The following is a 27,071-nucleotide window of genomic DNA, read 5'->3' on the forward strand; positions in this document are numbered from 1 at the left end:
CAGTGTTTGGTAAATGGCGGGTTTTTGGCTTGCTCCTCTCTGGCATCGTTGTCCGTACCGTCGATGTCTTTAGAGCCATAATCGAGCATGTCAGTTAAGTTCTCTACTGTGGCGATGAAGTGGGTGGTGGCTGGGACGTAAGATTCCCCGCTCTCAGCCCCTAGTCCGGGCTAGGCGTAGCTTGGACATTGCTCCTCCGTAATTACGAGGGATCACATCATGTCCAGAGCCTCGCTTAAAGGCGAGGTTTTACGAGGGAGAAAAGAATCCGGGGAGTATGGCAGGAAGGGAATTCCTTGGCCGAGCTCACACGGTGCTGACTCCGAGAGTTCGGAGCCAGCATCCGGGGAAGAGTCCAGCTTGGTGATGGTTGGAGGCGTTACTGCTTCCTCCGGCTCTCCCGTACTAGGCCTAGTGGGCACAGATAGTCCGGCGAGTTTAGAAATCCCGTCTTCGGTTCTGGCGAGGCGCTCCGGCTCTAAGGCCAGAGCAGAGGTTGGGGTCATGAATCCTTGGAAGATCAAGTCTCCTCGGATATCTGTGACATAATCCAGGTTTCCAAAACTAATCTGGTGACCTGGGGCGTAGCTGTCGATCTGCTCCAGATGGCCAAGCGAGTTGGCCCGCAGTGCGAAGCCGCCGAATACAAAGATCTGGCCGGGGAGAAAAATATCCCCTAGGGCAGTACCGTTGCGGATGATGGATGGAGCCATCGAACCTTTTGGCGGTGACACAGTGGAACTCTCTATGAAAGCACCAATGTAGGTGTCAAAACCGGCGGATCTCGGGTAGGGGGTCCCGAACTGTGCGTCTAAGGTTGGTCGTAATAGGAGACAGGGGACACGAAGTTTTACCCAGGTTAGGGCCCTCTCGATGGAGGTAATACCCTACGTCCTGGTTGATTGATATTGATGAGTATGGGGGTTACAAGAGTTGATCTACCACGAGATCATAATAGCTAAACCCTAGAAGTCTAGCCTGTCAGTTAATGGCTGCCCCTATGGACTAAACCCTCCGATTTATATAGACACCAGAGGGGACTAGGGTTGTACAAAGTCGGTTACAGAGAAAGTAATCTTCATATCCGAACGCCAGGCTTGCCATCCACGCCAAGGAGAGTCCCATCCGGACACGGGAGAGAGTCTTCTGTCTCGTATCTTCATAGCCCATTAGCCTGGCCCATGTCACACAGGCCGGACGCCTGAGGACCCCTTAATCCTGGACTCCCTCAACTCCCTCAGTAACCCCTGAACTAGTCTTTAATGACGATGTGTTCGGTACTCAGATTGTCTTCGGCATTGCAAGGCGGGTTCCTTCTCTATATATAAAATAGTCTTCTGAACAAGAGAACTATATCCGTCTATGTATCATAGTTACAACCCTCAACCACAAGGGTACAATACTTAATAAGGCAAACTTTTTTGGCGAAACGTCACATCTGGCCTTGCTATTATTTCAAACCGTTTTTTGGCCTCCTGCTTCTCGTTTCGAGGTGTAGCCTCTATTGACACGTCTTCTCAAAGCAGAGATCGTGCCCCCTTATTGCGGGATTTTCATCAATATAGGTTTGGGTAATCCAATCGTGCCATACACATGACCCCTTGGGAATAGGCGAGTGTTTAGGCTGGTGGGGGGGCGCTTGATATTCACTGCCTATATAAGCGGGTAAAGATCCATCCTTTTTGCCCCACGCCTTTCTTCTTCCCCAGCCCCTCCATCCTCGAGCTCCAGCGCCCAAGGTTCGATCTTTTCCGTAGCCACCAAACACTCCAGCCATGTCTGGATCCGGCTCTAAAGGCAAGTGGGTGGCCTCCTCCGTGATGGAGAAGGACATCAAGGAGCTCTGGGAGGCGGGGTACCTAAGTGAGAACATTGTGCACATGATCCCCGCCAAGAAGCAGGTCATCCCCAACCCGGAGCCCGGGGAAAGGGTGGTATTTATCCCCCATTTCCTCCGCGGACTTGGATTTCCACTTCACCCCTTTCTCCGCGGTCTCATGTTCTACTACGAGCTAGATTTCCATGATCTAGGCCCAAACTCCTTCCTCCACATCTCGGCGTTCATCGGCGTGTGTGAAGCGCTCCTCCGCATCCCCCCACTTCGGCTTGTGGCCTAATGTCTTCAACGTAAAGCCTAAGGTGGTTCACTGGCAGCATGCAGACTGCGGAGGCACCATGGTGAGCAAGCTCCCCAATGTCACCTGGCCCAAGGGGCCCTTGTGGAAACTGTCAATATATGGCAACAAGAGTAGTTCTACAACACCGAACCCCGCGGCGCCAACTGGGCAGCCACTCCTGAGTTTAGATCCGGACCCCCGATGCGGCTCGCATCGTGGATCAACAAGGGTCTGGACTGGGGGTCGACCAACGAGGTGTTGACGCTGCAAAAGTGCATCAAAAACATGATAGTAAAGAACACCAGTCTCGCTGACGTGATCTAGGAGATGTTACTCCGTCGGACCCTTCCTTGCCAACGTTGTCCTCTCCACATGTGGGAGTTCAATCCGGAAGGGCCACGGACCCTGCAGCGATTCTTCGGCACGACGCACAAAGCAATCTGGAAGCTGCTTTTCAAGGCCCAGAAGTCGTGGCCGGAGACGACCAACGACATCGGCCTCGACTTCGCTCACCCACGCTCCCCGGTAAGTATTTTGATCTCCGAACATAACTTAGTTCGCAACTCATAGGGGTATGCTGAGAATTCCATCCTTTGATCAGGGCTGGACAAAGAAGGCGGACCGGATCAAGTGTCCGGCTCCGCTACCAGAAAACCCAGCTGACCCTCTGCTAGCGAGGATGCTGGTCCCGGTGCCATACCAGACACCGGAGAAGAAGGCCAAGAAGAAGGGCAAGGAGGCCAAAGGTGGCCTTTGCCGTAAAGGTAATTCAGAAGTTGTGTCCAGAGATACCGAAGCCCCCTCCTCCCACGAGGGAGATGAATATGAAGAGGAGGAGGAGGAAGAGAGCAATTCTCCCCTCAAGGAGAAGAAGAAGAGGGCGGCCTTCGCTAACCTAGAGGCGGAGGTGTACAAATGGGGGAAGATATCCCTCTCGGATGGCTCGGACTCGTATGCTGAAGTCATCCCCCAGTGGCGCCCCAAGGCGAAGCCCCTGGCCAAACCGTAAGTATTCAAAGGTACTATACATATATCAGGACTTTTACAAATTGTAGGATAACATATCATTTATCTATTTCAGTCTGGCCCGTGATCTCCCCCAACAATCATCGTCTTTGGGGAACTCTTTGGCGCCGGAGATGGTCGAGAGCGAAACGCCTCCGCGAGCCTCTCCGCCACATGCCGTGGATGACACCGAGGTGTTATCCCAAAGGACCTCTCCGGGTCAGGGAGGAGCACGGAAGGACACCAAGACGGCACCAGAGGGTAATACCTTGGCTGCCGAGAACATGGGGGGCACAACCCCCATGGAGACTGACGACGGGGGGCCGGACGAGTCTTTGGAGGCGGAATGGGCATGAGAACCTTTGGATATTGTGTTCGAAGTGCCGCGGCGACGAAGGCCACCCTGGGTCTTTTTGGCCTCCTTCTCGGCCGTATTCTTCGGCACCTTGTAAGGCGCCGGGACCAGCATGTTCGTCAGAAGTGGGCTCCTACTTCTATGACAAAAAATCATGACAGAAAATGGGCTTTTCGTCCTGGGCGGGCCGGAGACGCAGCTGCATGACATTCTTTGGGCCGTCCATGACGGAAAAAACCGTGGTAGAAGCGTGGGGGAGGAAAATTTCGGGGAGTTCCCGGTTACGGTGGGAGGTTGGGGGCCGAGCGATGCACGTTTCTCTCGTACATGTATGCGCGTATGTGCGAGGCGTTGGCTCTAACTGAACCCGAGCAAGGCGTTGGTCTCTAACTGAACCCAAGTGATTGCACTGCAGGCTACGCGTTACTGAACCCGAGCGATCATTCGATGGCTGTTAACTGAACCCGATCGAGCGATTCCTTGGCTACTGCTGCTAACTGAAGCCGATCGATGGGATGAACAGTGAGCGTTGCGGGGGGGTTTGGATGAACAGTGAGCAGTGGCGTTGCCTCTGGATGAATAGGACCCCGTGGTGTGGTGGAGCGCTAGATGAACAGTAGACGATGGAGGGGTGCCCGTGGAGGGGTGGATGAACAGGACCCCGTGGTGTGGAGGGCAGGATGAACAGTAGACGGTGGATGGGGTGCCCGTGGAGGGGTGGTTGAACAGCACCCCATGGTGTGGAGGGCTGGATGAACAGTAGACGGTGGAGGGGTGGTTGAACAGTAGCTGGTGGAGTAGCGCGCGGTGGAGGCTGGATGAACAGGAGCCCGTGGAGGCTGGAGGAGGTCGACGGTGGATGAACAGTGGCTCGTGGAGGCTGGAGGGGGTCGACAGTGGAGATGAACAGTATCTCGTGGAGTCCCGTTTTGCGGTATGCCACAGCCCTCCCGATGAACAGGACCCCCGTTTCGACCGTAGCGCTCCAACACAAGTCCGTTTCCTCCGTTTTGCGGTACGCCACACCCCTCCCGATCAACAGGACCCCCGTTTCGACCGTAGGAGGTCCGTTTCCTTCGTTTTGCGGTACGCCACACCCCTCCCGATCAGCAGGACCCCCATTTCAACCGTAGGAGGTCCGTTTCCTTCGTTGTGCGGTACGCTAGGCCTCGTTTCCATCGCCTCTTCCATCCAAGCCATCCCGATGAACACGACCACGCATTCTGTTGCCTCCCCATGAACACGACGACGACGTTGTTTCTCCGTTCCGACCCAGCCATGTACACGAGCCCTCGCCGTACGTATGCGCGAGTAGGCGTTCGGGACCCCGCCCGTATGTACACATACGTGGCCGTATTTTCTTTCTTGCACCCTGGCTGCGTCTTCTACGACACGTGCGCACCTCTACATCCACCAGTATATATGTACGTACACGTTCGCGACCAGAATGACAACGCCACGTACGCTTCGACCAGGTGGGTCCCGACTGTCAGACACTTCCTTGCCTGCGAAGATGTAGCTGGTGGGTCCCAGCAGTTAGGGGGCAAAATGTTTTTTTGCCCGGACGCACTTCCTTGCGTGCGAAGATGTAGCTGGTGGGTCCCAGCAGTTAGGGGGCAAAATGTTTTTTGCCCGGACGCACTTCCTTGCGTGCGAAGATGTAGCTGGTGGGTCCCAGCAGTCGGGGGGCTGGTGGGTCCCAGCAGACAGGGGGGCGAATCGTTTTGGTTTTTTTGCCCGGACGCACTTCCTTGCGTGCGAAGATGTAGCTGGTGGGTCCCAGCAGTTAGGGGGATGAATCGTTTTTTTGCCCGGACGCACTACCTTGCGTGCGAAGGTGTAGCTGGTGGGTCCCAGCAGTCAGGGGGGAAACATTGTTTTTGCGAAATACGGTGGCCCGTCCGGTGGGTCCCTGCTGTCAGGTGGAGGAATCATTATTTTCCACGTAATAAGGAGGTACTTCCTTGCTGCCGCCGTGGACCCAGCTGTCAGCCTCTCCACGTACATTCCACGTCCGATGGAAGTCGTTCCTTGACCACGTTGACCACGCCGCGCCGAGAGCACCAGGGCAGTGGACGACGGCGAGGCCTAGGAAGGGGACGACACGGAGGCAGGGAAGACTCGGCAATTGTTTCCCATGCGGAGGGGAGTACGACTGTACGAGGGTTTACTGGTTCGTCTGCCATCGCCGGAGAATAACAGCAGGTGTGGGTGAGTAGAGGGATGGCTAGGCTAGTGATGGGAGTACGGTCGGGCGGTGAGGCCTGCGCGGCAGCACAGCCGGCCGCGAGGAGGAGGGAGCAGGCAGTCCCTCCGGTTCTTGTTTGAGCGGCTGGAGCAGGAAGAGCAGAGATTGAAGAAGCACGACGGCCGTTGGATGGACATCCAACAGTCAGTGCTTGTGCGTCAACCTTTTTTTAGGAAAGCCTCAAATCTGTGGAAAACAGCATACATCCCATCTGCCATTATTTCTAATAATTTACAGCCCATTTGCTAATTCTTAAGGTTTTTTTGGAGCCCATATTATTTTTGTTAGCATTGCAGCCCATATTGTGGCAACGGTTAAAAAATTATACGAAATTTTTCATACTCTACATTCGTCCCTTGTTTTCTCTGTGTTTCGCACACTGGACATTGTGTGGGCATTTTTACTGTGCATCATATGAAGATGTGCGATGCATGAATGTTGATCAGCATGTTGTTAACTGGCTGGTAGTTCCATTTTCGACCATGAATAAAACTTCCAACATAATGTTAACCCTGTTTGAAAAGGCCGTGTTAATATAAATGCTCTGCCTCTGAAAGTTGCAGTTTCTTATCTGAAACTGAACTTGCAGTTTCTAATCTGAAACTGAAACTTGCAGTTTCTTCTCTGAGAATCACATTGTCTGCACTTTTATACTCCTATGAAACTACATTTTTTAAGTGCTAAAAATAGATCTCTAGAATTCATAAAATACTTCATATGCTCAATACTGCAAATCTGAAATTCCAAAGACATTCATATCTGGAAGTACTCTCAAAATACACAACACAAAACACAATTCACAACCTGCAAATACTGACAACCCCAAGCTCCTCCTGACAATTCACAACTTGCCCGACTATTGGGCTGAGGGGGGCAGCCCCCTCCTATTCCTCAGCGGCAGACAGCCGCCACGTGAGACGATGTGAACGGCGAGGGAGACGATGGCGGGGAAGCATCGTCGGGCCAACTGCTTTTCTCCTCTTGCAGTTGGGTTTGGTCGACGAAGACTCCACCGGCTCGCTCTGGCAGGACACCCTCACACACGGCACCCTGTAGATGCTCGATCCTTTAATCTCTGGTGGATGCTCCATCTGGGATCGATACTCCCACCCCTGCTCCCTCACGGTCGGATTCGGTGAATCTGTTTGCTCCATGGCCCACAGGAGCAGCTCTATGTACTCCGACGCGACTCCCTCCGGGAGTATCGCCGCCATTTCGCTCTGTTGCAGATATTTGGCCATGGATGTCGCCATCGCCGCTAGTTGGTCCTTGTTGTCAAACCAAGACTGTATCTCGAACATCCTAGCTAGCTTCACAGGGTCATTGTCTGCGATCCTCACGTATCAGTTGTACTCCTCCATCGATCTACTTCTCCACAGCACCTTCACTCGCCGGCGGTGGTTTTTGAATGGAAGAGGAGAGGAGCAGCGCTGGTTTTGGTTAGAATGGGAGAGGAGCGACGCTGGTTTTGGACTGGAACAGGAGACGAGGGCGGTGGTTTTGAAATGGAAGAGGAGAGGAGCGGCGCTGCATTTAAATTGGGAGACTAGTTAATGTGGGGTCACTTTCTTAATTGAAGGGTAAATTGATTTTTATTTTGATCTAGTCAGAGCGCGCCAGCCCTCTCGTCCAATCCTAAATCGCTGCCGCACGCTCCTCTCCCTCTTCTCCATTGCAAAACCACCTCCTCTCCTCTCCATCATCTCCATTCCAAAACCACCGTCTCGCCTCTCCCTCTTCTCTATTGCAAGACCACCGTGTCTCCTCCATTTTCTAGACGCTTTGCTCCATGGCGCGGGCGCAATCCATGGATACAAAATTAGTATACTGTATACTATTTAAAAGTCGAGGGCGGGGCTTTTCCTGCGCGGTAGGCGGCGGGGCAGTTTCGCCTAGTCGGTTCGACAGAGACGCGAGAAGACGAGGGAGTAGGCTGCTGCAAACGTAGGGCTGTGTGATTTGACAGCGAGTTATTGCTGGACAGGTGGAGCCCCGTGATTTGACTTGCCATTATCATTTTAACTGCGGCGCTACGACCGGCGTGAGTCTCCCAGATTCCTAACCACCTCCATACAGGTGCCTCTCCCAATGCTCCACCATGTAGTAGAGGCTGGCTCTTGCATGAGAGCCCACTTCTCCACTTTTTCCTTGCCTCTCTTTCCCCCACATATGCAAAAATGCCATGTAAAGCGCACTATTGTACTTACTTTTACTTGCTCTTGCAGGTGCTTAAGCTTGCCACATAGGCATAAAGTCTGATGTGGCAAGTTAATTAAGAAGAGATAGACTAGTTTGGTGACCCAAGGAAGAAACGGTGCTAAGCGCGTGTACCTAGGTGAAAATACAATTTTGAGTCTATAGCTAATTAAATGAAGCAAACTTAGCAACACCATTTCATTGGAAGAGGTCACTCCTTGGCAAATGCAATAAATACACGTGCTTACTAGCACCGTTTCTTCCTTCAGTACGAAGAAAGAGATAGAGAGGAGTAACAAAAAATACACTTATACCCAACCTTGTTGTAGTATGAGTGACTAAGTGATGACTATGTATGACATGCCAACATCAGATAGCCTAACGCACCGTGTTAAATCTCCAAGGGCGCGACCGCGCGAGCGACGCGACGATCGTGGTAGGCGCGACCATGATACGGGCTGCTGGCAGCCCTTGGATCTAAGATCAAACAGTCACATGCTAAGTTGTTGAAAATTTGTAGAATAACCCTCTAGGATAGGATATTCACCCATTGGTCTAGAATCACGCCATGCAACCGTTTGATCTCAGATTCAAGGGCTCTCGGAAGCCCGTATCATGGGAGAATGGAAAGCCACTACACTGCCGTTCACACGCTGGCAGTTCGCTCCTACTCGTCCCTGCATGTCCTTCAATACTACGGCGGTTCGCTCCTAGTCATCCCGTCCATTCACATTACGGCAATTCCACTAATCCTAACCCTCCTCCCAAATCCATGGCGTCCCAAATCTCCATGATCGGCGGTGAGTACAAGGTTAGAACCATCACCGGCGATGAGTTCGACGTCATCTACACCCGTTCTTCCGTGACGGTGAAAGGATGCCTTTCTCGTTTCAGACGCATGTTCGAAAACTCAGATGATGAGTGGGTCGCTGGGCTAGATGTTGAGTACACCACAGTCCTGGGACGAGAGAAGGATCTAAAGGACGAAGAGAGGAAGATGCCCGCCGTTATCGAGGTTTGCGTGCATGACTTATGCTTGGTCTACCACATATGCCATGCCGACGTTGAGTGCCAGGATTTTAAGGACTTCCTCGGGAGCAACCTAGTCAAATTCGTTACTGTAGACTTTGGTAACGACAAAGAAATCCTGGGTCAGATAGGCCTTGTTGTAGGCAACCCCTTCGACCTCCAGAAGAATCGGCTGGTGCCCTCTCGTCAGCCTTCGATGCTGACCCTGGCAGGAGGCATGGTTCATCCTTCGTACGGTAAACTGGTGAAACCTCCATACACGTTTCATCGTCATGCATGGCAGCGGAATGTACTAGATATAGACCACATCCAGTACGCTGCAATGGATGGCTACCTTTGCTTCAATATCTACAAGGGTTGGATGAAGAGCAACAGCCAAGTGTGCGGTTCAAGCAAAGAAGTATCGGCCAAGAGGAAGAGGGACAAGGACGAAGTCGAGGACGTGGACGAGGACTCCGAGTAAGGTGGCAGTGTCGTTGCTCATGGTGGTTCTAATGCAGTGTCTACCGGAACAGTTGCAAAGTTTAATTTCAGGTGTGCTTAATTTAAATTGAGGGGTGTGTTGTGCTGAGCCCCCAGTAGAACTATGTTATGTTTCTTCTCGTTACTTTAACTCTTCAGTACGTACATAGTAGTATTTCTTACATTTCATCTTTTAGTTGGTATAGTACTACCACTCGTTTCTTCACATTATATACGTACAATATATATGGCCAACATCATATAGCCAGCAGTTTAGTTGTCAAAGAATTTCAGGGTGCTTAGTTTTGTCAAAGAATTCCAGGATGCTTAGAGCGTGCTTGGATCCAAGGGACTTATTTTAGTCTGACTAAAAATAGTCTCTTTAAGAGGCTAAAGTTCCAAGCACCCCTGACTAAAGAGGGGCTAAAACTAGTCTTGAGACTAAAATTTTTTAGTCAGGGGTACCCTACTAAAATGTGGATTAGTCCTCTCTCTACTCATTTAACTCCTCTCCTTTAACACAGGCGAGTTCTGGATTGGAGGGTTTGGAGGATAATAAATGCTCATTAACTTGATTTTAGCCTTTTTAGTATTTGGATCCAAGCATGGGTGAGGCTAGCATGTTTTAGTCCTACTACTTTTAGTCATGGGACTGAAACGTATCCAAGCACCCTCTTAGTTTTATTTGAGGGGTGGGTTGTGTTGGACACCATTATTGTGACTAGCCTTTTTAATACTACTATATGCATAATTTGGCGACGAGCGCTCTCTATATGTACCACCTTTTTTTAATTTCAAGTTTTGCTCCATGGCGCAATCCATCGATACTACTGCTGTACAAAAGTATACATTTTTTAAAAGGCTAGAGGGCGGGGCATTCTAGCTTGGTCAGTTTCACGAGAGGCGAGGGCCTTTGTGATTTGACGGCTCATTACTGCTAGAAGGCGGGGCCTTGTGATTTGACTGCTCGTATAAATGCACCGATGACCTGATCGAGGAGGAGCAAAGAACTGTGCGGTATACTCAAGTTTTCCACTAGAGTAGTACTGCGACGGAGGAGCACGAAACATGGCAGCCTAGTGCCATATGGCGATAAAAAATGATCTAATTTGCTAGTCATCTCATTGTTAGCATTGTTCTATTCATTCCCTCAAAAAAAACATTGCTCTATTCATGCCTCGCAGAGAACGTGACACGTGCGGCGAAACACCCGAAGCAAAAGATGAAACACAGGAGCAAAAGAAGAAGGAAGATTATCACCCCAAATGATCTAATTCGCCGCGGAGTCGTAACTGCATCTTCATCGCCTGCATGACCTCCATCTCCTTGCGCGTCTCCTCCGCCATCTTCATCATTGTGTCCATGACGTGGCATTTCTCAACGCGAGCCTTCATCATCTGTTCGACGGCCATATTACGTACCTTGACAGCAGTCGGGTGCTCGATGTGGAGTTTCGCCAACTCTTCCTTCTGTTCCATGGCGAGGGCCTGCAGCATCTTCATCGAGGAACTACTATTCTCATGCAGCTTCTTCCAGCCGTTGTTCTTCTCCTTCAATAGGTCGATCTCGTGGCAGAGCTTCGCATTGTCCTCCCGAAGTCGCAGGATTTCGCCGGTCGCCTTCTTCTTCGAGGCAATGCTCTTCTTCAGCAGCATCACCAAGCCGGCGGTCAACTCCCCCTGCTGATTGAGCTCAACGGGCATGTCGTCGAGGCTCTCCTTCAGCAACTCCATCAAGCCTTGAATGAACTCCTTCTGCTTATGGAGCTGATCGGGCATGCCGTCGAGGGATAACGACTCCAGCTCCGCCGGCTCGGCATGTTCACCTCCGCGGCTAGGGCGCTCCTGGGAGCCATCGCTTGCCCATGAGAGATCTTTCGAGGTCTCTGTGTGGCGGCGGGCCCTCTCTTTTTTTTCTGCAGCCTTGGTTGCCGCTCCCTTGTTACGAGTAGTTCTCGACCTAGAGCTCCGCTCACCGGCCATGGCAACGACGGATGAAGAAGAAGCACTTATGAGGAGGAAAGGTAGAGTGATTTTCGGTTAGGTAGTTCCCCTTTTTATAACCTAAGTACTAGCACTAGTACTAATACCTGCATAGTGGGAACACGTTCAGGTTTGGTACGTACTACTAGTAGGTGTGAGCAGGCTTTCGAATGTGATGGGAACAAGGTAAAGATTAATTGATGGTTTTGGTTTCGAGGCCCGAAACGGCTCCCGATGAGTTTAGCGGAACATAAATTTCAAGTACTACACTGCTCAAATGCGTAAATATTGAGTAGTATGTTACTTTCAAAAATTGGCACAAAATACGAAGGAGAGCAATGGAAGTACTACAAGCAACCCACAATTTAACTACTCGCATGCGCGCAGTGGAGTAATAATGTCTTTCTTCCGCCCTCACGTCCACTCAATTTGCATGCACTGTATTAATCGACCATCAATGAAGTGAACAACTTTACATGCGTCAAATTATCACATGGGGTGGATCTTGGTACAAAATTGTGTCCGCCCATGTACCCGCGTGTGCGTGCGAGGAATGAGTGTGTGCATGGCGTGCGTGCACATCTTCGCTTCGTGCATGTACCGCCAGTATGGCTCAGGGAGCATGAGTACATTCTTCTAGAACCAGTAGCACGTCACTGTGATCAATCCACACAAGGAGGTCGCGACAACGCCTACACATGTGCCATGTGGCTTCATGAACTGTAAGAGAGACACTGTGTAGCGTGCCATTGGTATTCTAGTTTACGTGTTTTGCACAAACTCGAAATACTAGTAAGGTACACGTGCATTGCACGCATCAGATTTTGCAACCAAATTATGAATAAATGCCACACTATTGCATGTAAGCTCTAAGTCATATATGCCTGATGTAGCCCTTCGTTTAATTCTTATAGTTCATCTCATTCAAATTTAATTATTTTTTATAAAAAAGCTAAGAATGCGGGAATAGGAAAAACATGGGATTATAGTGGAATGTCGTCTTGAATCCTACATGATTGTACGAGTGTTTGATTATGCATAGAAAAAATGCAGAATTCTTTCAAAGAGGTTTGAGTGGATGGGATGTTTCCTATGAAATCTAGTGTAAATGAATCATATGGAAAAAATCCTATGGTTTACAATCCTACGAATCAAACAACCAAGATAGGAAAATTTCTAATGATTAGAATCCTCCAAAATTCCTTTGAGAATCCTTTGAATCAAAGAAGCCCTTAATATATTTTATGATTCATGGAATTGTGCGTTGTAAAACATCAAGTAAAAACAAATAATGGCAATTCAACTAGAAAAAAAGTTTGGGCAGTTATGATACGAAACAATCTAGAACAGAAGAGAACCACTGTTGTTTGAGGTTTGTGCATTATGCTTAAGTTCAACCATGGAGTCTGCTAGATTGTACATGTGGCAAAATCCGGTGGGCGGGCTAGAAGATGGTGTGAGGGGCCGAGTGGAGGGAGACTATGAAGGAATGCACAAGTGGAGATTGATATTTAGAGAGAGGGGGCGAACACGTGCGCTAATGCGCGCAGTGGCGGAGCCATGAAAAATAAATGAGCTAGGGGGGCAAGCATTGCTAATCCTTTACAAGGAGGGTCAATTCATGAACTAAAACCATTTTTAGCAGCAATTGTCTAATGATCACATTCATATTAGCCTTGATATATAGTGATGTTAGGGGGGGCAGGGCCCTTACTGCCCCTGTCTTCGCCATTGTGCACGCGTCTGAGAGATGAAGAGGAAGGCATGGATGATGAGAGGGGGACGTTGGATACATAATTAATGTGGGTGTATTAGCTATATATGTTAATCCTATATAGAGAGATATAGATTGATCGATGTGGACGTGGGAAAGAGGGTGAGACCTCACTGGATATATCGATTGATCGATTTGTGTGCAAAACTATGAAAGACCTAGCTATATACACACATACATAGAGGAACATCGATCGTTGCGCATGCACGCATGAGAGATAAAGAATGCCCGATATGATGGAGAGGGGGATGTGTGTTGGTGTGTGCCTTCATGGTAGACCGACCTGAAGAAAAAGATTGCATGCGTGCGATGGATAATGCCGACTGGTAGTGTGTGTGCATGCATGCACGAGAGAAAGTTAGTGGTACAATTATAAAGAGAAGACTACTGTGTGGGTGTAAAAGAATAGCTGGATAGGTGAGGTCACAATCAATGTAAAGTTGAATTCAAATATTTGAATAAGAGATCCTGATGTTTGAAACCCATGCATGCATGAATATAACGGAGATCTGCGCGGTGTGGTTTGGAAACGAGCATGTTGTAATGTATACACATTGAACAAGGTCAGACTGATTTGAATTTGAGATACCGATGGCACACATCATTTGGCCACGTCGCATCCGTGCATGGACACGCTATTCTAATTGGAGATGATGGGCAACTTTTGCATCACATATCTATATCTATACCCCTATATATATTATATATTTTTTTATTGTGTGCGGGTAACTTTAACTTTGAAAGATGGTCGTTGGATGAGGCGAATCCGATGGTCCAAAGATGGCAAATTTGAGCACTACTGGCCATTGGATATCATCTAGATTCCACTAGATTTCGCCACATGTATAATCTAGAAGACTCCATGGTTGAACTTAAGCATAACGCACAAACATCAAAACACTAGCACTTCTTATTTGTTCTAGAATCTTCCGTATCAGAATTGCCCAAATGTTTTTCTACATGATTTGCCATTATTTGTTTTTACTTTATGTCTTACGACGCACAATTCCATGAATCTTAAAATAGATTAGATTTCTTATAAAAACTAGATGATTTTGAATGAAATGAACTATAAGAATTAAACGAACATCTACATCATGCATATATGACTCAAAGCTTGCATGCTATAATATGGTATTTATTCATAATTTGGTTGCCAAATCTCATGCGTGCAATGCACATGTACCTTACTCTAGTCTAAATGGTGTTTGTGTGTGTGTGTTGTGCGTGTTGAGGCGCAAATTGTCTGTTTTTTGGGTACACGTTAAGCTTGTTCTTCCGAAATTTCAAGCCGCGCCTTGTTATGCCGAAAATTCAAGCTAGCGTCTCTGTCTATCGTGCTGCGAAACTCCCGCCTCTTCAACCCGCGCCTTGTTAGCCAGAAATATTTAAGATATATCTTTGTCTTGTTGTGCTCCGACAACTCCCTCCATGTCAACACGCGCCTTGTTATTCCGAAATTACAACGCCCACGAAAACTCCCACCTCCTATGAAATCCAAACACGCGAAATGCCTGTGGTACCCCTAAACCGAAAGAACCGCCTCAAATCGGTGGGGGTACTTTCGTAACTTACCCTACATTTCGGACAAGCGCGTCTCTAAGCCATGGTTCCCCACTGCCATCCCATCCGCCCACCCATTCGTACACCAAGGCCGCGAAAACCCGCGACGAAACCCCACACCCTGCTCCGTCCGCCACCCAGCCGGAGCCTCTTCCTCGACGACGTCATCCACAGCAACACCTCGACGTCCCTCATTCACCGTACCGGATGAGGATCCGTCGTCGATCTCATCGTCCCGCCGGTTCAGCCACCCCGTCCTCCACCTCCAAGGAGCTGCCCTGACGTTCCCCTCGTCTTTCTCGCCACCTCCATTCCCACACCGCCGTCTTCACTTGCACCACCGAAAGAGCATCATCATCACCGTTTCCTCAAATGAAGCTGCGGCCTAATCGGCGCCACCAAAGAGGTTGTACACTAATTGCCGCATTTTCTTTTTGATTCAATCTCATGGTGCTGCCGGCGCTCGGTCCCGAGCCGACACGGTGCGGCTCCATCCACGGCGGTAGGGCTGGAAAAAAAGCTCGAAGCTCGTGAGCTAAACGAGTAGCTCGTGACTCAGCTCGAATCGACTCAAACTCGAAGAATAACGAGTCGAGCCGAGCTTTAGTTTAAGATCGTTTATAGACCAAGTTAAACGAGCCAATCTCACGAGTACTTGTGTAAATCATTAGGCTCGGTACAAAAGATCAGCCACTCCCAACACAAAAAAGATCATCCACTCAGCACCCTATGTCCCATGCGCACAACACAAGGGCTGTCCATTGAAGGCCCAACCACCTAGGAGACTCATGTGTTATAAGGAAATTGCTATTGTTTAGTGATATATATGTTTAATATATACATAATCATTTTCATAATATTTGACGGTTTTATGTTTATATTTTTAACGAGCTTAACAAGCTAAACGAGCCAGCTCGCGAGTTAAACGAGTCGAGCCAACCTTGGATTTGAGCTCGTTATAATAACGAGTCAAGTTGAGCTAGCTCATTAACGACACGAGCTCTAGCGAGTCGAGCCGAGTCGAGCCAGTTCGGCTCGAATTCCAGCCCTACACGGCAATGTCGCCGGCCACTTCCTCCACGGTGTCGCTCCCTCGGCGGCGACGTCCACATCAGTAGGACCTGCTGCTGCTTTAGCTCTCGCTCGCGCTGCTGCTCTGCTCTTGCTCTCGGTCCCCTGCCTGGTCTGCTCTTGCTATTGCTCTTGCTCGCACTGCTGCTCTCGCTCTTGCTCTTGCTTGCGATGCTACTCCGATTTAGCTACACTTCAGTCGACTAAATCGACTTTTGGGTTAGTTGATTTTCAGGTGGTGGGGGGCTCGCCAGGGTGAAGGAAGAACCAGCTGCAGCGGGGAGGGGGGCTCGCCGGAGAGATACCCGACTATCTATCTTAGGGTTCAAGATGGGGGCGGTGGTCGCCGGCGGTGGCGGGACGTTGGCAGGGCGGTGGCGTGGGGATCGCCGGAGAAAAAGCTCGGCACGGGGTGGCCTAGAGGGATGGCCGGGGCGGTGGAGGACCGGCGGTGGGGAGTGTTTTCGGGGCGGGCGGGGTATTGCACCACCGGCCGCGGGCGGCGGGGGGCTGCTGTTTGGCCGGCTCAAGGGGTGGAGGTTGAAGATGAACCGCAGGCCCTTGATTTCATATCCAACGGCTGCAAAATCGACTGACCAGAGATGAAAAAGTCAGTCGACCGACGTGTAGCCTCACCTTTCTAGTGCGTTCAGTTTCCACAGCAAAATTCAGTTTCGACAGCAAAATTCAGTTTCGACAGTTAAGTTCAGTTTCGACAGTTAAGTTCAGTTTCGACAGTTAAGTTCAGAGATGAGAGGGTGATGTATTTTACATCTAGCACTTTGTGGTTATGTATTTTACGTCATGTATTGGAGATGCTATTAGAATTCCACTCAGGTTAACGTTGTTCGTTGTCTCTCTTGTCCTGCTTCAGCCTCGGCGTCGTACAACTCACCGGAGCTGCTCCAACAACGAAAACCTCCATCACAGCGGAGCAGTACCTCGGGCTCCATCTCCAGACGCCTAAGATCTTCTTCCCCTCCTCCGACAGCCAAGTCAGCCGGAGCATCCTCACCGGCCAACCCAATCACGCTGAGATCGACATGGCTTCGCCAAAGAGGTTCTACACTTGTTGCATCTCTTTTTACTCTACATGTTACATATATTGTCCACTGAGCACTCTTAGTAATGGGAAATACGATTATTTTATCCTACTATATGACAAGAAGTGAGGTACGAGGCAATTTACACTACTAGGAAAAGGGCTATAGATGGAATTGACACTAATTGCGCACCAGACATGTGGTGCGCCATTACTATATACTAATGGCGCACCATCTGTTGGTGCGCCATTAGTGTGGAAGACACTAATGGCGCACCAGGCACACGGTGCGCCACTAGTAACAAAATGTTTTTTTTCATTTTTTCAAACATACTAATGGCGCATCCGGGCGGAGTGCGCCATTAGTAGTTAGAACTACTAATGGCGCACCAGCCATAGACTGCACCACTACTGTCTTTTTTTACTTTTTTACAAAACTACTAATGGCGCACCGTTGCGTAGTGCGCCATTACTAGTTTAAACTAGTAATGGCGCACTGTTTCATGGTGCGCCATTAGTATAAAAATTATTTTTTTTACTTTTTTGCAAAACTACTAATGGCGCATGTCTGGGTGGTGCGCCATTAGTATGTTGGGTTACTAATGGCGCATGTCTCTGTGGTGCGCCATTAGCACCCCCCGCACCCTCCCCCCGCTCCACCGCCGCCGACGACCCCCGAGCCCGCACCCTCTCCCCCGCTCCACCGCCGCCGACGACCCCCCGCACCCTCCCCCGCTCCACCGTCACAAATGTATGCAACTAAAAATCCAAAAAAAACAAATTTGATTATATTTTCAAATAACAAATTTGATGATATTTTCAAATAACAAATTTTATTATATTTTTTATATTCATAAATATTTTCAAATAACAAATTTGATGATATTTTGTAAAAAATTATTATCGTTTTTATACAAAATTATTACTGTTTCATATTCATATTCATTTTCTAAAAAATTATTAGATGCAACAAAAAATAATTAAAAAATTACTTATGGCACACCGCTGGCTCGTGCGCCATTACTATCTTAAAAAAATTACTTATGGCGCACCGCTCTGGGTGCGCCATTGCTATCAAAAAAACATACTAATGGAGCACCGCCAGGGGGTGCGCCATTAGTAATCTTCCCCCTAGCTAATTCGCCCAATACCTTCGTCCCTCCCTCGCCAGATCCACTTCCCCCCCCCCTCACCACACCCTCATGCCCCCTCCTTCCGCCCCGACAACCCCCGCGCCCCGCCTCGCCGTCTCAGTCCTCGCCGCCGACGGCCTGCCGCCACAACTGCCAACCCGACGCCGCGGCGCACCCAGCCGTCCGAAGCCTCCGCTGCCCCGCAGCCGGGATAGGAGCCCAGCAGCGCCTCCCTCCGTCGAGCAGCCGCTCCCACCAGCAGCGCCTCCCGCCTAGCAACGCCTCCTCCCGGAGCTATGCCGGCGAACAATCCATAGGCAGGTAGCCACCACTCCTACGTCCCCCCTTCTTCCTCCTCCCTCTTCCCTCACCCCCTCCCTCCTTCCTCTTGCATCCTCTGTCTGTTCATTTTTCCCCTGATTTTTGCATTGGATGAGTACGTGCGCTAGATTGGGTATTGTGAGAATATAACGATGGCCATTTCCTGATGAATACTTGCTGCACGATTTTTCCGGTGCATGTTAAAGTTTACTTGTGAAAGGATTTTGCATGATAGGTGTTTGTGATAATGCTTCAGATCAGCAAATGTTTTGGTTTAAACATGTTAGCAGTGAAACGTGCAATGACTGGTGATATATGAAAGGAAAAAGGTTAAGTTGTTTTATATGCACCATCTTGACCTGAAATCAAAGCCGAAAGACCTGAAAGCAGTAACATTCAGTTTGAGAGAGCAGGAGCTTTGTCTTGGTTATACACTTATACTGGCCGAAATTTGTTAACACATTAGTAGTGGTGGCCATCTTGATGCAGGAGCTCAAGAACCTGCGGCCGCAGCTCTACTCCGCCTCCAAGTACTGCGAGAAGTCCTACCTCAACACCAGAAGCAGATGTGAGTAGCCACCTCTGCTGTTCCTCCTCTCCTCCATTAGAACTAGTCGCAGAGTTATTGAGTGGACGGACATGCTTAGATGGGCCTAGAAGATAGGAAGAACATTTAACTTGAAATGGTCATGAATTGGAACTAAGTGTGTGTAGAACAACAATAACTTACACTAGTTTTGTAGCCTCCAGCAAGTTTACGAGCAAACGGAATTTTCCTTCTCTTTTAGAAATATGCAGGCAGCTCCCTGATCAGTGTTGTTGGTTGCTGTAAAAAACTAGTTACCAGTGCACAAATGAGTCTGAGACATGCCAAGCTAAGCTACTCACCATTTGAACTTCTTGCGCCATCATGAGTTATCTGGATGTTAGAGTACTCTAGTACATTACTCCTATTTGTATGGTAAATTTGGTGAATGAACAGTCAACAGTGTAGTGAATGAATAGTCAACAGTGTAGTGATTTAAGGAGGAAAGTTATCCGGCTGGATTTTCTTCTTCTTAAAAGCTTCAACTTCAAAGTATAGTTTTACAAGCTTCTGCAACTTTTTCTTAACTGCTGTTGCTGCTGTTATGCCTGTATTCACTGCTGCTGCTGTACTTGTGATGATGTTGTACTTGTGACGATGCTACTTGTGATCTTCTGAAATGACCCATTGGCGACTTCATTACGCGGGGATAATGATTTTGCAGGTACCCCGAGAGGCCCTTGAGTTTGCTGGAATGTCGATTAACTTCTGTTCCGGCAAATTCAGGTACTCCATATGTCCTATTTTCAGCAAAGGTCATGCTGAATTTTTCCGTGAATTTTAGCATAACTTTGCTAAAAATAGGACATATGGGGTACTTGCGACTAATGCATGGGCCGGGGTATCTTAGTACTTAGTTAAGTAGGATCAACTGCCCCGCCATTCTTGTTGCATTAAACCATAGGTGGCAATAGAGCCAAGTGATTAGGCCCAACTTAGAATTCTCCTTAGCATCGATAAACCCTAGATGATAAACCCAACATAGGTGGCAATAGAGCCAAGTGATTAGTGCCAAGTGATTAGGCCCAACCTAGGGTGCCTCGGCATCGATAAACCCTAAATGATGAAAACTTAACTTGGCTTCTATAGGGTGCCTCGGTGTCGATGAGAATCTAAATGATGTACGCTTAGGCTTTTAGGGTGCCTCGGCGTCGACAAACCCTAAATGATAAAAGCTTAGCTTTTAGGATGCCTCGGTGTCGACAAACCCTAAATGATGAGACCATGATCTTGTTCCTTGACAATAACCAACTTTTTGACCAAACTTTTTTCCTATTTAGAGCGAAACATGGCCCACAATGATGAGGCTGGCGGTTCGGGCGGCAAGCAATTCTGGGAGCTGTCCCAGGAGTTGGAGGAAGAACCTCACCACTATGAGGACGCCGCGGAAGACACCGATCCTGACTACACAACCCCTAGTGGCGTCGGGGATGACACCACTGATGATGGCGCCGCGGATGCCACCACTAATGATGGCGGCGCACGCACAGATGGCAGCCAACCGAAGAGGCAACGGAAGGACCGGCGCCCGAAAATGCTCAGCACCGTCAGGGAGGAATTTACTGAAGTGTACTCTCCCCGGCTACGCCAAATCTGGAGGCACCTTCATCAGGGCAGTTCATAAGTACGGCAAGCACGTGTTCGCCCACAATATGACGTTCTGCTGCGTCAAGCAGCCACCTGGCGGTCAGAAGGATGCCTACTACGCCCTCCATCACATGCGAGCGATCGTAAGGGACCATCATCACCTTCTGGTACCAAATAATCACAAGGATTGGGTCGCGAGCTTGTCGGCAATCCAAGACGCGGACATTAGACAAGAATTCTTTCGCATCCGGTCGGATTTTGCGGACTCCATCAAGATGTCCTTCATACCTCGGGGCAGTTCTTCCTCAGATATCAACTGTCCAACATTGAGATAGATGGAATGCTACAAATGCAGGCTGACAACGCCCGCGATTTCATGACCATCACGACAGACGCGGCTTCATCCACGCTCCTGTCCATGAGTCGAGTCGAAAGTAGTGATGTGTAGTTCTGAAACATTGATTGGCTCATGTTGTAATTAAACTTTAATGAATTGTATGTCTCTTTGGTTTGGACAGTCATTCAACTTAGATGTAATCGTGCTATTAATGTCTTACTTTTCTCTTCCGATCCTTTTGTTGCATACTTATATATTGCTATGTATGTATTGTCTGTTGTTTGGCTTGTGCATAGAGATGCCGTCGTATGTCGTGTACAAGGGTAAGGTTCCCGGAGTCTACGACGACTAGGAGGAGTGTCAGAGACAGGTTCACCATTTCAGCGGTAACAGTTACAAAGGGTACACCACTAGGGCGGAGGCGGAATCTAGATATGCCCGCTATCTAGCGGGAGAGAGGAGGGAGCGTTGGAGGAACCGGATGAAGACCAGTTTCATCGTGATGATGCTCACCGTGATGACCGCAGCTCTCTTCTATGTCATGGTAGTTTAGATGATCGATATCGACTTGTAATGTGAAGACAAACTCAATACTCGCGGTCTCAAGAATTGTACTGTTTTATCTTTGTTCGGTCTTTTGAATTCGGAGACTAATATGATGAATTGTATTTGGAGACTAATCTTCTATTGTATTCGATGAATCTGCTGTTTCTGTGTGCTACTGTCTATATTCTGTCAAATAATATGTTTTGTAACCTGTGCAAAAATCAGAAAAGTAAAAAAAACCCAATATTCATACTAATGGCGCATCACCAAAGAGTGCGCCATTAGTATGCCAAGTATACTAATGGCGCATCCATCCGCAGTGCGCCATTAGTGTGCCAAAGCACATGGTAAAATATGGCCCCTGGGAGGCATACTAATGGCGCATGGTGTCATATACTAATGGCGCACTGGGTGGTGCGCCATTAGTATACCAGATACTAATGACGCACCAGTGGTGCACCATTAGTAATAAATACTAGTGGCGTGATACTAATGGCGCACCAGTGATGCGCCATTAGTAGGCAAAACTGGTGCGCCATTAGTAGGCCTTTTCCTAGTAGTGTTAGCTATCCGTGAGGGACTCTCTTGAACGCCATCATTATTTATCTCTGCGCATTTCAGCTGTGCATTTGTTGATGGGCTTGGGAGTTGAGCTAGTATGGCAGTGGCCTGGGTCCAAAGTAATACAAGTAGCACAAAAACATTTTTTTAGTGTAGGATTTTCCTTGCTCAAGCCTGCCTACTTGAATCGCCAGTGCTTGAAAGGAAAAGTGAATGAAAAACATCGGAATTGGAAAGTTTCCTATGGTACTACTTTTCATGAATTTGGTGCAAAGGAATGGAGCAAAGGAAAACTGTAGGATATTTTCCTTTAGTGTCTCCTTGAAAGAAAAACCGTAGGAATTCTAATTTCCACTTCTCCTCCTTTTCATATTCCTATTCATCAAGCACAAGACTAAGAGATAGTAGCATAATAGCATTATAACCGTACATTTTCTTGTGGTTTGACTTAATCTCACCATGCTTTTTTGCATCCTGTGATCTTCCAATTGTTGTGAACCAAACACCCAGATTGGCAGAAATCCTGTGTTTTTAAATTCTATGTTTTGCACGTGCATTCCTATCCTATTCCTGTCTATTTCCTATCCCTGCATTGTTAGAATCCTCAAATTCAAACAAGCCCTTACTCAATTACTTCTGTTACAGATATGTGTCAAAGAAAACCTTGTGTGGTTTGTCCTGTTCCTGCGGCGTTGTGTTCCACCCCAACTCAGCTGCTCCAATGATGGAAGGGTTCACCACAGCGGGGATCCGCTCTCCAGACTGTCTTTCACCGCCTCAGATCTTCTTCCCTGCCACCGGCAGCCACGGCAACTGCATTACCATCATCAACTGAGCAGATGACCTTGAGGACTACATGGGTCCGCAAGAGAGGTCGCACTCTTCCGTGTCTGCTTACGTTATGCGTCGCTTAATATGATGACATGCTACATTATCATCGTGTTCACCTATTAGACTCCGAGTCAGTTCCAAACTAATGCTGAAACTTGAGTTTTTAAATGGTTGTGGGGTACATATTGGGGCAATAATCAGTACTATCTATCTACTATCTGGTTAATCTCCGGTGTCTACTATGAGTTTCATGTTGGGTGCAAACAAACATTAAAGGAGCCATTATCTGTATTTTTTAACTAAAGCTATTATCTGCCTGCTATCATTGGTTTTGGGTCTATCCACAGTTTGCTACCATCACTCTGTATTTGTGCATGCACTCCTTACATAATCTCACTATGTTTTATTCCTATGCATGCCAGTTATTGTACACAATGGAACTGATCATGTAGAGCAAAAGAGACGAGCCTTGAGTGGCAATAAAATTTCATGCAGACGTCGTTCCATGGTGGGCGCAAAGGCAGCCCCCCTCCACCCATTTCGGATCGTAATCAAGAGTAAGATAACTATTATGAGGGGGATTCAGAAGCAGAAGACCACTCCTATTTACCCCATGAGGTCTTCGCTCTAACTTGGCATGCTGATGTTGGTAATATCATGCATATGGTGCCTTGCATTGCTTACTGTATACATTAAAGATGTCATCTGCTTAGTTTAGACATGCTTTGTGTCAATGCCATCTGTTTAGTTTCTTTATCGTATATGTGAATCATGCAATGCCATCTTGTCTAGCCAGGTATCATATATGTGAATTTTGCAATGCCACCCTGGTTAGCCAGCCATCTTATATGTGAATTATATCATGCCATCATTTTTTTATTACATGTTAAATTTGCCAACAATTTTAGTACATTCAATTACTCTTCCTGTGCATCAGCCATTTGGCACGGTCATGGAAAAATATGGAGTGGAAACAAGGTCTTCAGAGCAGACAATGCTATCTGACGAAGCGCATGTCTTGCTGGTTACCGATAGCTCCTTAGAGGAGGATTCAGAGACAGATGACCAGTCATATTTCCCCCCCGAGGTGCATGCCCTAACTTGGCAGGGTTATGTTGCTCATATCGTGTGTATGGTATCTTGCATTGCTATGTCATTTGCTTAGTTTAGACATGCTTTGTGTGAATGCCACCTGTTTAGTGTCTAATTACCATATATGTGAATTATGCAATGCCATCTTGTTGCAAGACATTATATATGTGTATTATGCAATGTTATATTGTTGCAAGGCATTATGTATGTGAATTTTGCAATGCCATGCTGTTTAGGCAAGCGTCATATATGTGAATTATATCATGCCGTCCTTTTTTGTATTTATCATTGCTTTAGTCGACAATGTTTGTATATTCAACTGCTCTTCCTGTGCATCAGCCATTTGAACTGGTGATGGAGAAATCTGGAGTAAAAACAAGGTCTTCAGAGCAGACAATGCTACCTGCTGAAGCAGATATCTTGCTGGTTACAGATAGCTCTTCAGAGGAGGATTCAGAGGCAGATGACCAGTCGTATTATCCCCCTGAGGTGTGTGCTCAAACTTGGCAGGGTTATATTACTCATATAATGCATATGTTGTATTGCAATGCTTAGTTGTTACATCATATACACAATATTGAATGACATCTCCTTAGTTGACACATCATATATGCGATTGCCCTCTGCTCACTTCCTTAGTATATAAATCATATATTTGAATTATGTCATGCTATGATGTTTACATAGACAGCATGTATCTGAATTATGGCATGCCAACCCATTTTCTAAAGACATAATATAGTTATATCATCTCATCCTGTTTACATAGTCATCATATTTAAATTATGTCATTCTACCCGTGAATTATATCATGCCATCATGTTTCCATCGACGGCATGTTTGTGATTTATGGCATGCCAACCACTTTAATAGACACATCATATAGTTATATCATGTCATCCTGTTTACATAGTCATCATATTTTGAAGTATGTCACTCTATCCTGTTTAGTTAGCCATCATACATGTGAAATTGTGTCATGCTATCCTGTTTAATTAGCCATCATATATGTGAAATTATGTCCTGCTATTCTGTTTGCTTAGACAACATAAATGTGAATTATTTCATGCCCTGTTTTCTTCCCTACTATCCATTGCACCTGTCTATCTTACAATGTCTGTACATTCAATTACTTTTCTTGTTTATCAGCCATTTCAATTGGAGGGAGTGATGGCAGTATCTGTGGGAAAACACGGTCTTCAGAAAAGATCGTGCTACCTGTCGATGCAGGTAGAACCACGGTTGTACTTGCTGAACCAGCCCCACCACATATAACCTACACTCATGCATATTGTACCCCTACCCAGTTGGACAGAGAACCAGCTACACCCCTTCTAACCCCAACCCCAGCAGATAGACACCCAGTTCCTGTTGACACAGCACCGTCTCCACCACAGAGCACCCAAACACGAGCAGTTAGTAAGGCAACTGTAGTGCCCAAATCACGAGGACCACCACTCCAAACCCGAAGTCAACGGTTAAAGCAGAAGAAGAATTGTTCTCAGGTCAGGTTCCGTAGCTATGGTTCATACTACTTTGCTGTTGCATCACTATATTTACTGATACCAACTAATTTCAAATTTGAAGGATGCAATTGAAACTCCAATGGCGCAACAGGTATGTTTTAAACCTGTTTCTTCAACGTGTTTGGCTGTTTGCTGTTGTAACTTGCTCTATGTTGATTTCAGTTTCAATTGAATAAACAGTTATGTTCTCATGCCATGCACATTACAAGTGTTGTTATTGCTGTGTAGTTTCCCACACTTATATTCTGTCTATGCTGCTTTGTCTTAAATAGATATGATTCGAACTGTATCTATCTTGATTTCGCAACATAAACTAGAATGATATAGACCATACAGTGACCATACTACATAGATATATGTTTGTTTCATGCTGTTATCCTGTCCACCTTATTACTGAACTAGTAAACCTGAGATGTGTTTGTTTGTTTCTCTTTTAGAACGCGGATAAAATATTGGAGAAGAGTACCTTGTTATGCAATGGTAAAGGAAGTAATGCAGATAAGGTTCAAGATAGTGAGACATCCCTGTTGGTCTCCAAGAAAGCTGATAAAAACTATACTGAAGACACTGAGACAACCCCATAGTCCTGTCTTGATGTAGTGTTCGAGTTACTGGCTACCACTGCTGGCACCAGCTCTTCGAACTCGTTGCCTGAATCAGTTCGGCTTCTTGAGTCTCAACTTCAAGTTGAAAGACATCGATCAGATGTTATGCGACAGGAAGCCGAAGGACTGAGGAAGTCCCTGCAGAATTCAGATGCATACTTTCTGGTGCAACAGCAAGCGCTGGAGGACTTAAGCGCCAAACAAGAGAAAGTTAATAAGCTTTCTAAGCATCTTGCCAGCATTATGGGTACCCAGGATATTGTTTCTTGATCTCCTCTGAAGTGGTTTCAGTTCTGGACTTGTTTTGCTACGGCGTTTATATGCTGTTGTGTTCCCTATATTTGCACTGGTGGCAAACTTTGATGCCCAGTGGATGTAATATGTGTAATAGCCGTGATAGCCTAGTGTAAGTTGCTTACTTATTTATTTCCTTGTTGTCTTGTTTATTTGTTTGCTTGTAGTCAGCGCAGTTCTTTTTATGTGGTTTGCTAGTGGCTGCAATAACCTATTTTTTAAAACTAGGCCACAATAACCATGGGCTAATATTTACTGTAGTGACACTGGGCCTCCTACGGTCGTAGAAACTGTGGGCCTTCTACAGGCCGTATAAACAGTGGGCCTTCTACGGGCCGTAGAAGCGGTGGGCCTTCTACAGGCCGTAGAAACAATGGGCCTTCTACGGGCCGTATCATCAATGGGCCTTCTACGGGCCGTACCATCAATGGGCCTTATACGGGCCGTATGATCGATTGGCCAAACATGGGCCGAACAGACCGCATTCTGGCCGTAAATGGGCTAGAGTTGGAATCGTCCGTTCATGGGCCGACCATAACGGGCCATCGTTAATAGGCCGTATTTGATGACGCTATGAAAATGGCCCAACGTATTAACGGACCACAAACGGGCCGACTGTAACCACGGGCTGAATTTGGCCCACAAGCAGAAAATGACAGTAACGGGCCGTAAGTAACCGAATGCTGGAAATGAGCCCAAGAATAAATGGGCTCTGAAGAAGGCCGGAAGATAACATGGGCTGGAAACGGCCCAACGGTATAATGGGCCATTAATGGGTATAAAGTGATACATTGTTCATCACGGGCCA

Source organism: Triticum urartu, chromosome 3 (assembly GCF_003073215.2).
Source record: "Triticum urartu cultivar G1812 chromosome 3, Tu2.1, whole genome shotgun sequence".
Lineage (NCBI taxonomy): Eukaryota > Viridiplantae > Streptophyta > Magnoliopsida > Poales > Poaceae > Triticum > Triticum urartu.